The sequence below is a fragment of the Chionomys nivalis genome, chromosome 5 (genome assembly GCF_950005125.1).
Source record: "Chionomys nivalis chromosome 5, mChiNiv1.1, whole genome shotgun sequence".
NCBI classification, from domain to species: domain Eukaryota; kingdom Metazoa; phylum Chordata; class Mammalia; order Rodentia; family Cricetidae; genus Chionomys; species Chionomys nivalis.
The window spans coordinates 5,167,027-5,182,072 of record NC_080090.1 but is presented as its reverse complement, the minus strand read 5'-3'; positions in this window follow the sequence as shown (position 1 = coordinate 5,182,072).

The window sequence follows — 15,046 nt, the reverse complement described above, 5'->3', positions numbered from 1 at the left end:
TGAAGTTCAAATGGCATCGAGCAGAGGAGGGAGGAAAATGTACCAAGGCCCTGCTTCCATCCCCACTCCCTCCAGCCTTACAGATGTAGGCTTTATCTGCACATCACATACATCTGACTGCTGCAAGAACTCTACTTCTCTTCTCCTGGAAACCTGCTTCTTTAACGCTTGGTGAACGGACGTCAAGAGGCACATCAGGAGAAAGCACTTAATTCCTTGTGGAAGCAGGCCATTGAAACGCCCTCCTTTGTTTAACTCAGAGGCCTCTCTGCAGAACGCTGGGTTCTGGGAATCAATCGAATCCAAGAGTGTGAGGGGGAGATGAGGTCAAGGTCGCTGCAACACTGCGTGGCTGGGATTCAGCTAACTGTTGGTGTGTGGGTTTTCTTTTAACGATGTGCAGTGGACTAATAAACAGAACATGCTCGGGTTTTGGAAAACGAATGAAGCCCAGGACTGCAAGACTCTTGGGTGGAGTGTGTTAACCCTCTCCTGAGCCAGAAATGGGACCTCTGAGGTTTCTCGTGGAAATTGTAATATTTGTGGATTCTAAAATAGAGAAATTGGCCAAATCTTAGGAGCTAAATGCGAGTGACTCATTTGGGTTAGGTACCTCCCAGGCCACATAAACAACTCTTGCCATAACCAGCGCTGCAAGTGTCCTTAGGTGAGCTCTGACAATTTGCTTTCAAATTTTGGTGACCATGGCAGAATCGACTGGACTCACTCTTTATTCTTGGCTTGAAAACTGATGATGAATAAGAGTATTATCTCAGATGTGACAGTAGGAGCTCCTCCGCCATCTGAACAACATGTGGCACATAGCTAGCTCTGTATTTGAGTTCCCCCATGTTTACTGGACACATGAGTAAGTACACTAGTAAGGCTAAGTGATATGCTTGCAATAGAGGCAGTAGCTGGACAGATATCCTGGCAATTATAGTGGAATGACACCTGCCTCCTCTAGGGTGAATCATACGGGTACATCTCATTGTTGTAGCAACTGAATCATTGAATTACTCCCTTCAAGATGTGAAAAGTGAAAAAATGAATGCGTCCTGGTAATGCTTCAGCATGCGTGGGCAGCCCATATATGGTGCTTCTGTTGAGCTTGTCCATATTGGGTTTCATGGTCTAAAATGATGAGGACGACTGACCAGGTCTCTTCCTCAAGAGGGCACCAGATCTCATTACAGATGGTTGTGAGCCAGAATGTGGTTGCTGGGAACTGAACTCAGGACCTTCGGAAGAGCCGGCAGTGCTCTTAACCACTGAGCCATCTCTCTAGCCCTGTGGTGGTATGTTTAAAAGATATCTTGCTAGCAGTAAGAGGAGGAGACCCAATATCATGTGAACTGTTAGGGAAAGAGTAGTTTAACCTCTCTGTGATCTGGGAACCGAGATAATAGGTGAGCCCCAGTCCCTAGCAAGCACCTCTTTGCTGAGTACCAGTTGTGTATGCTCCAGGAGTGAGCAGTTAAGTATCTTTGCTAAGAGATTCAATAGTTTCATTCCTTTATCTCAATTAAAGTCCTCTGTGTGTTCTGCATGGCTGCTTGGCTAGAAGTGTATGTGTTTTCATGAAGGAAAATGAAGCAAGCAAAGACCGTGGTGCATAAAGGACAGGCTCCACAGACCAAGGCAGCGAAGTTCTGTGGGGAATCCCTCAGCAGAAATGTTTCTAAAGAAATCTGTACTTAACCCTGGAAGTGACGTCTGATGTCAGGCAGTGACAGCAATGCATTGTAAATTCCCTAGGAAACACTGGATAGTTTCAGGAGACACTCAAAGGGATATTTTCCAGCACTGATACAGATTCTGTGAGCAATTTCCTTCAAGAGTGGCAAGTTCCATCTGCTCTTTAGAGTAAGAAAAATAAAATCAGCCCTGTCAGTCAATAAGAAAGTCAAAATATAAAAGTATTACGCTTCTGAACTAATTACAAGATCAATGAAAATGCCACTTGGCTATAATTACAATCAAAAGCAAAAATAAAATGTGAATATAGTGTCTGTGTCCAGAATATCAGTACCTTTAATTTTGATGAAAATGACAAAGAATAAAATAGTCAGATAGATATACACTTCAAATTCAGTTAGATAGGTAACAAATAAAAGAGAGACTGGCTAAACAGTGGAGTGCAGAGCTAAGTGGCCAGGAGAGACCAAATGGAGTAGATCTCTCGCTTCTGGGATATCCTGATGGAGTTAAATGAGGTTGCATAATGTCAGTAAAGTCAGATTTAGACAGGGAATTGTGCCCCAGATCTATAATCCCAGCATTCAGGAAACTGAAACAGGAAAATCAGAAGTTCAAGTCCAACCTGGGATATACAGTGAGACCTTGTCTCAAAACAGATAAGCACATGAATGCAAGCATATATACATGAAACCATACACATATTTATGCACTGATACATACATGCATGTGTGTATTCATAGACACATACATGCAGTCATACACACATGCATGCATGTATGTATCCATAAAGTGAGACCTAGCTCATGCCACCATATCTGTGACTATTTCTAATCTTTGGTCAAAGGCAAGTGGGAAGGAATAGTGGCCTTTCTGAGAACTGGCAGCAAGTGCTCTCTTCGTTCTTTGAAGTTTCTTCTGGTCTGTGAAGAACTCTCCTTTTTCTCCTTATCTCCAGAAGCTGAGAGACCCTGTCCCTCAAGCAGCTGGGGAAATCATCGGAGGGAAATAGTGAGGCTGCTGTAAAGGCTTTCTGTTCCTCGATTTTCACAGTGGGTGTAAATTGACTGCATTTTCAAAGGCAAGTCCCCCCCCCTCCAAAAAGTCAAAAGGTAGAAAAATAGAGAAGCTAAAAATAACAACTAAAAGAGAAAAGTCCCTGTAATTCCAACTTTCAAACACAAGGCTGAGCAATCAAGAAAAGTATTTTTACTGCCTTGTCAATATTTTTCCTGGAAGGTCATGTAAACAGCCTGAGCTCAGATCTGGATGGCGCGTGCCTCGTGGGCTTAGGTGTCTCTGACCACAGAATAACTTTATTCCACAGAAACAGAGCAAACAGGAACTCCGCGGTCTCAGCAGTCCCTGTAAATAAATAAATACATGGGTATAGATTTATTAACAACAACAACAACAAAAATGGTTCGGTGCCACAGGAAGGACAATTGGAGTCCCTTTGAGAATTGGTTTTTGCTTTGTTTTGTTTTGTTTTCTACTCATGGAATCCTTCGTGGCAACACCTCCATTTAGACAAAGAAGAATCCCGCTCTCCCGGGCTCTTCTGATTATGCTTTCTTACTCTCGACCTACTATGAGATGCCCAAAGACCCACATGAAAAAGCCTAGAGAGTTTGTTCTTTTGAAAACTACTGAGTTTTCATTTATTTTGCCTGTAGGCAATAAACTCACCAGCTTCTGTGTCTTTTCTGACTTTATGGTCAAGAGAAGCAGGGAATCCAAATGCTGAACTGCGTGCCAAAGGGGGAAACATGATCTTAGGGGCTTTAAGCACACATGGGTCTCCAGTCCTAGCTGCCCCGGAGATTTTTGTAGGTATTTGCCCGAAGCTCTGCTGTTCAGACAAGGGGAACAGCATGTGGTTTTGCTGGGCCAATGACTCAATCTCTAACTGGTACTTGCCCCTGCTGGCTGATTCATGAGGTCCCGCTGATGTCTGCACCTGAGGCCAATCCATCGCTTAACCAACAGGCCGCCTCCTCCCATTCTCCCACCCTGCAGATCTGTGATTGTTTGGTACTGGGTAGAAAGTAGGTGCTGGGAATTGTCAAGGGAAACAAACAGCACACTGGATGCTCATACATCACCCTGAAGGCCATGCATGCAGCGTGTGCTTTCCTGTCAGTCTTGACTAATAGGGCCTTGGTCTGGACCTGGCCACCGTGCAGCCAGCAAACCTCACAGGGGAAGACTGCCCATTCTCTCTTCTGAAAGGGCCCCTTGTGGACAACATCTCCCTTTATCTAATTGCCTCTGACTAAAACAATTTGAAAAATCATTTGGACAATAGATGCTCATAATTTTACCCCTTGGGGAAAAGTATTTCCCCTGTGGGAAAAAATACATTACTCTTCAAGGCTGCTTGATAACTTCTGACTTCATTGACATGTTAAAATGTGCATCAAAAACCCAGCAATTTTTCAGGCATAAAAATAAATGGAAAGCTGATTCTAAGAAATTGCATAAATTGGAACTGTCAAATTCTCTAAGGAGATGTACGATTCACTTAGTATTGATCATTGACCTCATATAGCTTTCCCTGGGGGAAAAAGGGGGGAAGAGAGGGCTCAAAGAGCCAGATTGCAAGGATAAATAAAACTTTCTTGATATTTTTAAACATGATAAAATGTGGGTAAAAAAAATAAATAGAAATAAATAACAGGCAATGTGTTTTGTTTCCTGTCATGTTGAGGCAATGTTGTTTGCATCCTTCCCTGGCAATAGATGAGATGACTGTACTGTGGGCCAGTTTGTCCTCCCCACTTGACACATCTATGGCATCTTCCCTGCAAGAAGTCAGCGAACAGTAAGCAGACTCAAATGACAACTTTACCCTCCCCCCGCCACGCAATACACACACACACAGTCTTGAGCCTAGTCCTGTTTCTTTCTACAACAAGGGAAACAGATGTTTTCTTTTTTCTTTGCTTTTTTTGCTCTTGCAACTTCACAGATGAATCAATCTGAAATTCTGTCTACTGTGGGGATGTTCCAGGTGCTTACAGAGGAGAAGGTTTGGCCAAATTAACAATTTATCTCCAAACGTTGCAGTTCCTGAATGTAGAGTCTACATGATGAATGCATCCTGAAGGTTCATTTGGAGTAGAATCACTGAATTGCAATCACACTGCTGTTTCTCACCCCCAGCAGGAGAGATGGCAGGTGGAAGTCAGAGCTCCTAAAAGCCTGGGCTGGTCACAGTACATCAGGGCTTCTCTAAATCAGTCATTGGTAACACTGCTCGTATCTGGTCCTCATCTTAGGGCAGAATCTATGCCAAGGCCCTGCACAAGTTTAACTTTTAAGGTTCTGTGTCCCCAACTATCAGAAAACTCAAGCTAAACTTCAAGTAAAACCTGTCAGGGAGCTGGGCATTGGTGGTGCACACCTTTAATCCCAGCACTTGGGAGGCAGAAGCAGGCAGATCTCTGTGAGTTTGAGGCAAGTCTGCTCTAAAGAGTGAACTCCAAGACAGTCAGGGCTATATAGAGAAACACTGTCTTGAAACACACACACCCTCCCAAAGAAAAGCACTGACACTATTAGAAATTCTGTGGAGGGGAACATATTTCTTTCCCCAAAATCATACTTCATTAATATTATGGTGTTTGTTCCTTTCAATAATGTCGCCTTAACCAAAAAACAAGCACATTTTTTGCATATAACTGTGTGTACCCCAATTTTGATCCATATAAATGTCCTGTGGGATAATGCTCTTGTGCCCTCTAAAGATTTGTCACTTGTATTGGTTTAATAAAATGCTGACTGACCAGTAGCCAGTCAGGAAGTATAGGTGGGATGACCAGACTAGGAGCATTCTGAAGAGGAAAGGCTCAGTCTACAGTTGTCACCCAGATGCAGAGGAAGCAAGATGAGAATGCTGTACTGAGAAAAGGTACCAAGTCACATGGCTAAACATAGATAAGAAGTATGAGTTAATTTAAGTTACAAGAGCTAGTTAATAATAAGCCTGAGCTGACAAGTTGAACAGTTTATAATTAAGACAAGCCTCTGTGTGTTTCCTTGGTACTGAACAGCAGCAGGACCAGGAGGGACAGAAAATTCCATCTACATAAATTAAAAGAACTCTTCATCTGAAGGTATGCAAAAATAGACCCTTACTATGACAGTAAAAGATACACTTTTTTCAATTGCACATTGAGCCATTCATAAGAATAAAAATCAAACAAAGTTTTTGTAAAGGAGTTAAACTAGACATCAGTAACAGAAGATACTTCACACATCCCTCGTATATCTTCGAATTTTAAAGAAAAATGGTTAATAAATGACCATTATTCCACAAGTAAGGTTTAAGGAAATTTTAGAAGAATTCCAGCTATGAAAAACAATGAACCATAATGCAACAAAATGCACTGGATGCTGGTCACAAAGTTGTAGCAGTTTCCTGGCATGGAGACCCAAGGCAGAGACACCACTTCTAACACAGAAAGCAGAAAATAATAAGACAGGGATGCTGAAAATTATATTAGGCTCATAATTCAACAGTCTAGATGTTTTGAAGCGAGTGGGTGGGCTACTTGTCATCCAAGCCACCCGAGAGGGGCGCAGGCCCTTTGTTACATCCTGCGCAACTAGCTTACACCTGAAATAATCACACAGAAACTGTATTCATTCAAATACTGTCTGGCCCATTATCTCCAGCCCCTTATTGGCTAACTCTCACATATTAGCTTAACCCATCTCCATTAATGTGTATCGCTACTTGACTGTGACTTACCGGCATGAGTCTAAACAGCATCTGTCTCGGGAAGGAGAACCATGGTGTCTGCCTGTCTCTGTTTCCTTCCTCCCAGAATTCTGTTCTGTCTTCCCTGCTTACCTGAGTTCTGCCCTATCAACTAGGCCAAGGCAGTTTCTTTAATAACCAATGAAAGCAACACAAACACAGAAGGGTCTCCTACACTATAGATGAAATGGACTATACATTGAGAGACACAAACTACCAAAGCTCACCCAGAAAAAAAAAAAGTGTTGTAAATAACGCTACCCAATTATAGGAACTAAAGTCTTTATACGACAAAAGCATTAGCCAGGGTTATTTTGCTACTATGGTCAACAAAAATTTAGAAAAAAATAGTATTAGTCCTTATAAATTCTAGAAGAAAATAAAATAAATAAAGATTCTTCCAACTCATTTTTGATGCTATTATTCTGATATCAAAACCAAAGATAATATAAGAAAAGCAGGCACCAGCAACTGGGAAATGGCTTGGTGATGAAGAATGCTTGTGCCCTTGCAGAAGACCCAAGTTCAGTTCACAGTACACGCATCAAGTAACTCACAAGTGCCAGTAATTCCAAATTCAGGGATCCAACACCATTTTCTGACCTCTGTAGGTACCTGAATACACATGATGCCCAGAGAAAGAGAGAGAGAAACACACACACACACACAAAATAAAAATATTTTTGAATAATTAGTACATGCCAATATCTTTCATGAATGCAGAAACAAAAATCCTTAGTAATATTAAGAATAAAGGCCAGGAAAAGGCAAGGATAACAATATGTCATGACCAAATGTGTTTTAATCAGGACCAGCAAGATGACTTGATGAGTAAAGATGACTACCTACAAGTCTAATGACTTGAGTTTTTCCCCCGGGACCTGTATTCCTGAGAAAAAGAGAACTGAATCCCACAAGTTGTGCTATGACCCCCCACTCCATATAATAAATAAATAATAAAACATTTAAAATTAAACAAATGGTTTTACTCTTCAGAAACTTATGACTAGTTCAGCATTTAAGAATTCACCATGATCACTCATTCCAATTATACCCCATTTTACTGTAACTTGCCTCACTGCATTTTGCAGATATTACACTTTTTTTCAAGATGATTTGTGAAGTTCCTGCATCACACAAGACAACTAAGACCACTTTCTAGAAGAATTTATTATCTTTTAGTCATTCTCATATTTTCAACTTTCCCATTGCTATCAGTTCAAGAATTCTATGAGCTCTGCTTGTCTTCATTGGGGTTTTTATTGCTGTGAAGAGACACTGTGACCACAGCAACTCTCATAAAGAAAAACATTTAATTGGGGCTGGCTTACAGTTTCAGAGGTTTAGTTCATTATCATCATGGCAGGAAGCCAGATGGCATGCAGGCAGACACTGTGCTGGAGAAGGAGCTGAGAGTCCTGCATCCGGATCAGCAGGCAGCAGGAAGAGATTACCACACTGAACCTGGTCTGAGCATCTGAGATCTCAAAGCCCACCCCCAGTGACACACTTCCTCCAACAAGGCCACACCTACTCTAACAAAGCCACTCTCCCAACAGTGCCAGTCTCTGTAAGTATATGGGGCCATTTTCATTCAAACTGCCACGTGCTGAAATGATAATCATTACAGAGTAGCTAGGCATGTGGTAAGATGCTCAGTCCCAGTACTTTCAAAATGGAGACAGGAAGAGCAGGAATTTACAATCAACTTTAGGTACATAGCTACACAGCCTGAGCCATGTAAGAACCTGCCTCAAAACCAAAGGAAAACAAAATTAAAACAGAACAACAGCAAAAACTATTGTATGCATAATTCTGTTCAACAACAGTCTTGCCTGCTACAGTAAAGTGCTTCTTGAAAGAAAGACTTAATATGACAAATGCTGTTGTCTTGTTTCCAGCAACTGCCTTCATCATCCCAGGCTTCAGCAGCCACACCTTGATTGGTCCACAGCCAGGAGCATCAAGGCAAGACTTTCTACCAGCAAATGATTATGACTCCCTGGAGACCAGAGAGATGTTTAGTATTTCCAGCATTGAAGTACTTTTAATTGTTACAAATGCTATTTTCACACATGACAAACTACACTCTAGTACAAACATAGCTTTCATAATTGCAGGGAAACAAAAAAAAAAAACATTGCAGTTGTTTCATTGATTGTTTCACTTCACCATATTGATCTACAGCCGAACCCATGATATCTCTGAGGCGTATATGGATATTGAGGACTAAATAGAAAAAACTGTACTCATCTCAACAGATGCAAAAAGAGTAATTGGCAAAATTCAGCACATAAATGATTTTAAAATATGAGCAAACTGGAAGTAGTTGTATCCTTAACCTCACTCTAGACTTAAGGTGTGGAGGAGGAGGAGAAAAGGAGGGAAGAAAAATCCTGTCTATAATGCCACAGTAAGAGCCTGAGAGTCTAAGTGGTGTCTGTCATGGAAACTCTTTAGCATATTCCTGAAATCTTCATCACCAAAATAATGCTTCAAATAGATGCTGCATATGTGCCAGCTACAGCACCCTCGTGGGTTGACCAGATGGATATAAAGTCAGTAGTCACAGAGATACCTGCACATCAGTGGAGGCTGTAGCACTATTCACCATAGCTATGACATAAAGCCAACCTATGTGTCCAAAGAGAGCAATGGATAAGAAAATGTGACATATACACACAGTGAAAAAGTGTTCAGCCATGAAGGGGCATGAAGGTATTCAAATAACGTGAAATTATGTTATTTGCAGGAAAATTGATGCAACTGGAAACACCATATTAAGCAAATTAACCCAGCCTTCTGAAGAAAAATATTGCATGATCGCTCTCATTGGTCATTCCTAAACTTCCTACAGTCACATAAAATTATATATATATATATATATATATATATATATATATATATATATATATATATATAGAGAGAGAGAGAGAGAGAGAGAGAGAGAGAAACATCTAATGAGAATAGAAGTGAAATTGCCTAGGGAAACAAAGATTAAGGAGAAGGAGAATGGAGAAAATAAAATAGAGAGGAAAAAGATGGGAGGCAGAAGGTGTTCAACACACACATGCAAGAAAAGATTCATGCAATAAATACCAGTTAGAAAAAGAAAAACTGCTTCCATTCATAGAAAACATGATTGCTGATATAAAGAATTCCAAGGAATTTACTAATATTTCTCATAGTTTGATTTAGCAAGATTTTGGGAAACAGCGTCAATACAGAACAGCAGGTTGCATTTCTGTATACTAACAACAGTGAGGTTGAGTGGTTAAGAAATAAATATTTACAATGGCATCTCAAAATATATTAGATATAAAACTATTAAAATTTATAAAAAACAAGAAAAATTCTCAAAACACTGAAATAAGTGTAAAGGTATAATTTAATAATAAATTGTAAGACTCAATATTACCGTCACCTCTTCGGATGTATCTCTTGATTAAAGACCATACCAGAAATTTCTTGTAAATGGCATCAAACTGGTTTCAAAATGTAGCATACAGAGAGGCTAAGAAAACTGAGTAGTAATAGTATTTGCGCACAAAAACTAAACGAAAATCTTCTGTCCCATATTTCGACTTAGGCTAAGACTCACTGAAGGCCAAAATCCCTTGTAAGAAGACATAGAATCCTCAACAAGACAGAGAAATTAACTCCCACAATATCTAGAAAAGGTAAGATCAAATTATGGTGCTATTTATCTCAGAAATAGAAAATGGGAAAGGGAGCAGTGAGATGACCAAGCAATAAAAGGGCTTGTCACCAAGTCACGACACTCATACTGTGGCATGTGAGTGCCTGTACATACACACACAAACATAAATAAATAAACAAATGTAATAAAAATTTAAACAAAAAGACGTTCAATGTAAGAATCCAGTAACTAAAACTGCTTGGCACTGGGGTACAGGAATCAGACTGCAATCCAGGCCCTGGCTAAATGTGAGGCTCCTAAATGCTCCAAGGGGGCAGTCAGCAAGTTCACATCATGGTTGTCAGAACCCAGTACCTGACAGTTGCAGAACTTAGGTGAGGGCTTCCTCTTGCTTCAGGGAGCCAACTGCACCCTTTAAGTAGACCCCCATCTCCCAAGACCCCATCAAGTTGTCTTATGCTTAGCATCCAACTGACACCTTTACTTGCAGCTGGAGAACATGTTTTACTTTTAAAGAGCTCTGACAGTGTTTCATCTGAATATTCAACGGCTAACCACAAAAAGAACTGCTCCAAAATGCTACATGTTGTAGTTAGCAAATTAGATCATCTGTACACAGGGCCTCTGGGGATAAAATCAAAATGAACCCTGAGTATCATATGGTATCAGAAGGCACAGATGTGGCTCTAAAAGTGGCACTATGTCAAAGAGGCTGGAAGTCAAACAAGCAAAAAGCCAACATAGTACCTTGTTTAAAGATTTATTTTTATTTATGTGTATGTATGTGTGTTTACATGTGGGTATGCATGTATTCTGCAGGTGTCCATCCGGGCTAGAAGAAGGAATTAGATCCCTGGAAGTTGGAGTTACAGGCAGTTGTGCATCACTTGGGAGAACTAGAAACTGAACTCAGGCCCTTTCCAAGAGCAGCAAGAACATGTCACTTCTGACTCATCTCTCTAGCCTCTAACATAGAACAACTCAATTAACAAAATAAGTACTAATTGTATTATAGCCTATGCAATCTTATAAACTGCCATGTGTCTGTACTAATAGCAATGGGGAATTGAATAAACAAATACAGAGGAATTCCTTCTAGTTTTCTTGACAAAAAAAGACTCCGATTCATAAATATAAAAATGATGGAAATCATCAGATAACTGATAACAAAATTACTTGGTAAGTGTTTGAAATGAAGAGAATATTTGCAAATTTTCTAAGTTGTTATGAATTATAGTTGGAATATCAGTAGTTTTACAGTGAAGAAGCCTATCAGCTACCTCCTCAACCTCAGGACAAGACTGACATCAGTGATGATAAAACCTACTTCTTCTTATGTCTCCTAGATGGTGCACAGGGAAAGGCAAGAGTCGATTCTCGGCCCTCTGGCATTCAGGTCAGAGATTCAGATCCTCATCTAACCATGAGAAAGCCTGAGGTAAGCCCAAATACAGAAAACGCCTACCAAAAAGGCTGACCTTCATAAGAGTTGAGATTAAAAAGGAGAGAAGACTAGGAAGTGTAACATGATACAAAGACCAAGGAGATATGAGAACTAAGTACAAGATAGCATTCTGAATAATATTCCAAAACAGGGAAGAGGAAAGACAATTGTAAAACTACTAAAATCCCAAATAAGACCCCCAAATTTCTGTAATATTATTGCACCCAAATTAACTTATGCTTAGTAATTGTATCACAGTTCTGAGAAAGTGTGCCAAGCTTAAAAGAAATTGGGGGAAAATAGTAAAAGAAGTCTGAGATTTTTGCAGCATTTTGGTGTATGTATTTGTCACTTTGGTGTTGCAAAGGCCAAAATCGTGGCAGACAACTTAGAGGAGAAATATATTTTGACTCATGGTTTCAAAGGACTTCACTCCATCAGAGGGGGGAAGGCAGGGTGACCACTTCAGTTTGTTGTGATTGAGTGTGAGGCAAACAATGTTAGCCCTGTAGTGAACCAGAAATCGGGGGCAGTTTAGGAGTGAAGGAACAGGAAAGAAGAGGCTACAGGCCTCTATCTTTAGTGACCCACTTTTGCCATGGAGGTTCCAGTTCCTTAGATTCCATGGTAAGGCCATCAGCTAAGGACCAGGTACTCAAATATGAGCCTACAAGCGGGGGGGGGGGGGGGTGTTCCAGAATCAAATCACAATAATAAATCAAAAAATTAGTATAAAATAAATAGTTTTTATTTTTTTAAATATTTATTTATTTATTATATATACTACATTCTGCCTCCATGTATGACTGCAGGCCAGAAGAGGGCACCAGATCTCATTACAGATAGCTGTGAGCCACCATGTGGTTGCTGGGAATTGAACTCAGGACCTCTGGAAGAGCAGCCAGTGCTCTTAACCACTGAGCCATCCCTCCAGCACCTGAAATAAATAGTTTTTAAAAAAATAAAAAGAATGAGAGATTACCATGGAGCTGCCTCCGGAGACAGACACGCAGAAACTTTGCTGGTAGGCCACAACCTCGTGGTGATGCACAGATTAATGGAGATGGGTTAAATTAAGATGTAAGAGTTATCCAATAAGAAGCTAGAGCTAATGGGCCAAGCAATGATTTAATTAATACAGTTTCTGTGTGATTACTTCGGGGCTGATCAGTCGGGAACAAACAAACAGCCCTTACAATAGTCACTGATCCACAGACAGAGGGATTCTAACTAACCTGACCCTGCTCTGAGGGCCCTTACTGCAACTGAGGGCATTCCTTTCTTAACTGGAGCTCTGCCCCCTGGGGGAGCCATGAACCTGCTTTATCCTCTCATGCTCAGCTCTTATATATTCTTATTAGTCCTTTATCTCTCATGGCCATATCCAAAGTGGCAAGAGAACCACACTTGTTAGCTACTGATCATTTCCTAGGGGAACAATTTTGAGGACCTGGAGGTGTTTCTTTAATAATTTTTTTTTTAAAAAATAGTAAGCTTTTGTTGTTTTGTTTCTAGTTGGTTCTGTATCTCAGCAATATAACTAAGGCTATTTCTTTGACAAGGTTTTCAAGTCTTGCTTTAGTTTACAGAACGTTCACTTGACACATGCATTTTTCTTGGTGGCAGCAAGGACTGTCCCTAACACTTTGACTGGCTTTTGGGAATCTATCCCTCATACTGGGTTGCCTTGACCAGCCTTAATATTAATATAAGGGGAGGTGCTTAGTCTTACCACAACTTGAGATAGGTCATGCTTTGTTGATACCCATGGGAGGCCTGACACTTTCTGAACAGAAGCCGAGGAGGAATGGGACTGGAGGGGGGGCAGAGAGGAGGTGGGGGGGAAGGAATGAGAGTAGAGGAGGGATGGAAAAACTACAGCAGGGTGTAAAATAAATGAATTAATTTTTCTTTAAAAAATCTTTTTTAAGAAAAAGTAAACATTGCAGTACTTGTTTTAGTTTTGGCTTGGTTTGGTTTGTTTGCAGATTTTGAGGCAAGATTTCCCTTTGCAGCAGAGGCTAGATTGTTTGTGAATTTTGAGACAAGATTTTTCTTTGCAGCAGAGCCTAGATTGCAATGTTCAGTCCACCTGCTTCCGTTCTCACCAGCGTTCACATTACTGGCACGTGACACCAGGCCTGACTGGTGGACACATATGCAAGTGGTCTATACTAAGGCAGCGTGTGGGTGAGCCCTGTGCACACTATACATTAGGTCAGTATAGATTCTCATCTTCCCTCTTGAAGAAAGGTTCTACCTATCTAAAGATGAATCGTTTTCCCTGTGATGATAATTTCTCTCCTCTGTTTGTTTTTACCTCTTTAGCAAGGTTTTCTGGGATACCTTCTACAAAATTACCAGGAAGAGTACATAGGCAATGTATAAAAGATTGTGTTTCACCTCCAAGACCATCCCTTAAAATTTTTAATTTATTTTTTATTTTTATTTTGTTATACATTTTAAATAATGTGGTCTATGCTGTCTGCATGAGATAAAGCCTTAGAGCTTAGCCCATTAGAGAGTTACACTTGGAAAGCCATGGAGCTTCTGTTCTTAGGAAATGTAAGCAGATCTCAGAACCTATAGAAATGAGGAATAGGACAACAAATGCCACTTGCTAGAGAGGCGACTGCACAGGAAAGTGGAAGAGGCTGGTCAAGAGATACAAAACTCTACTTAGGAAAATGCAGTTCTAGGGTTCTGTTCAGCAGTGCGGTGACTAGAAGTGATGACTACCTCTACCAAACCAAAGGTGAGACTGTGTGCTTCACTGGGAAGGAAGAAGAAGCGCTGGAGATGATGGGTGGACTATGTACCCTGACATGGTTATTCTCTAAGGCAGTCGTGGCTTTAAACCTCATATTATGTCTTATACATCTGTTCAATGGCTATGTATAATTTTTTTAAAGAGTAGAGAGAATTGAGACTCAACAGCAAAAAGAAAGTGATTGTGCCTGGTCCACAGATGCTCCTGTAAACTCCGCGTGCACATCAGTTGACACACATAGGCAAGTCCTACTTTCATGCTTACCCTCCCCCTGCTTATTCCCATAGCAAGGCCTGGTTCAAATGTGAAGCCTTACTTAGTCTGTACCTCTCAAAAGACTTCCCAACACCATCTATTAAAACATGAGGCATCTTACGTGTCTAAATTGTATTTTCATGTCCATGGGACTTTCTGGGGTCTTCAGTGGGACTCTACCTGGCCATTTGGGAAAATAGTTTAAGAAAAAATTCTAGGTCACAATACTCTGGTCATTTTGAAAATTGTGACAAAGCTTGACACTGGGGTTTAGGGTTAGTTGAAGAAAACTAATTCCTTGGGAGGAGTGTGAGATTCCCTCTTTTTCCTTCCCAGGGACTCTAGCGTGTAACCCTGGGGTGGCCTCGTCCCTGTATGAGTGTCTACCTGCATAACAACTGGCAGTCAGAGAGTGCCTGCTGTTTCTCAGAAGGAAAGATGGTAATTCTGATA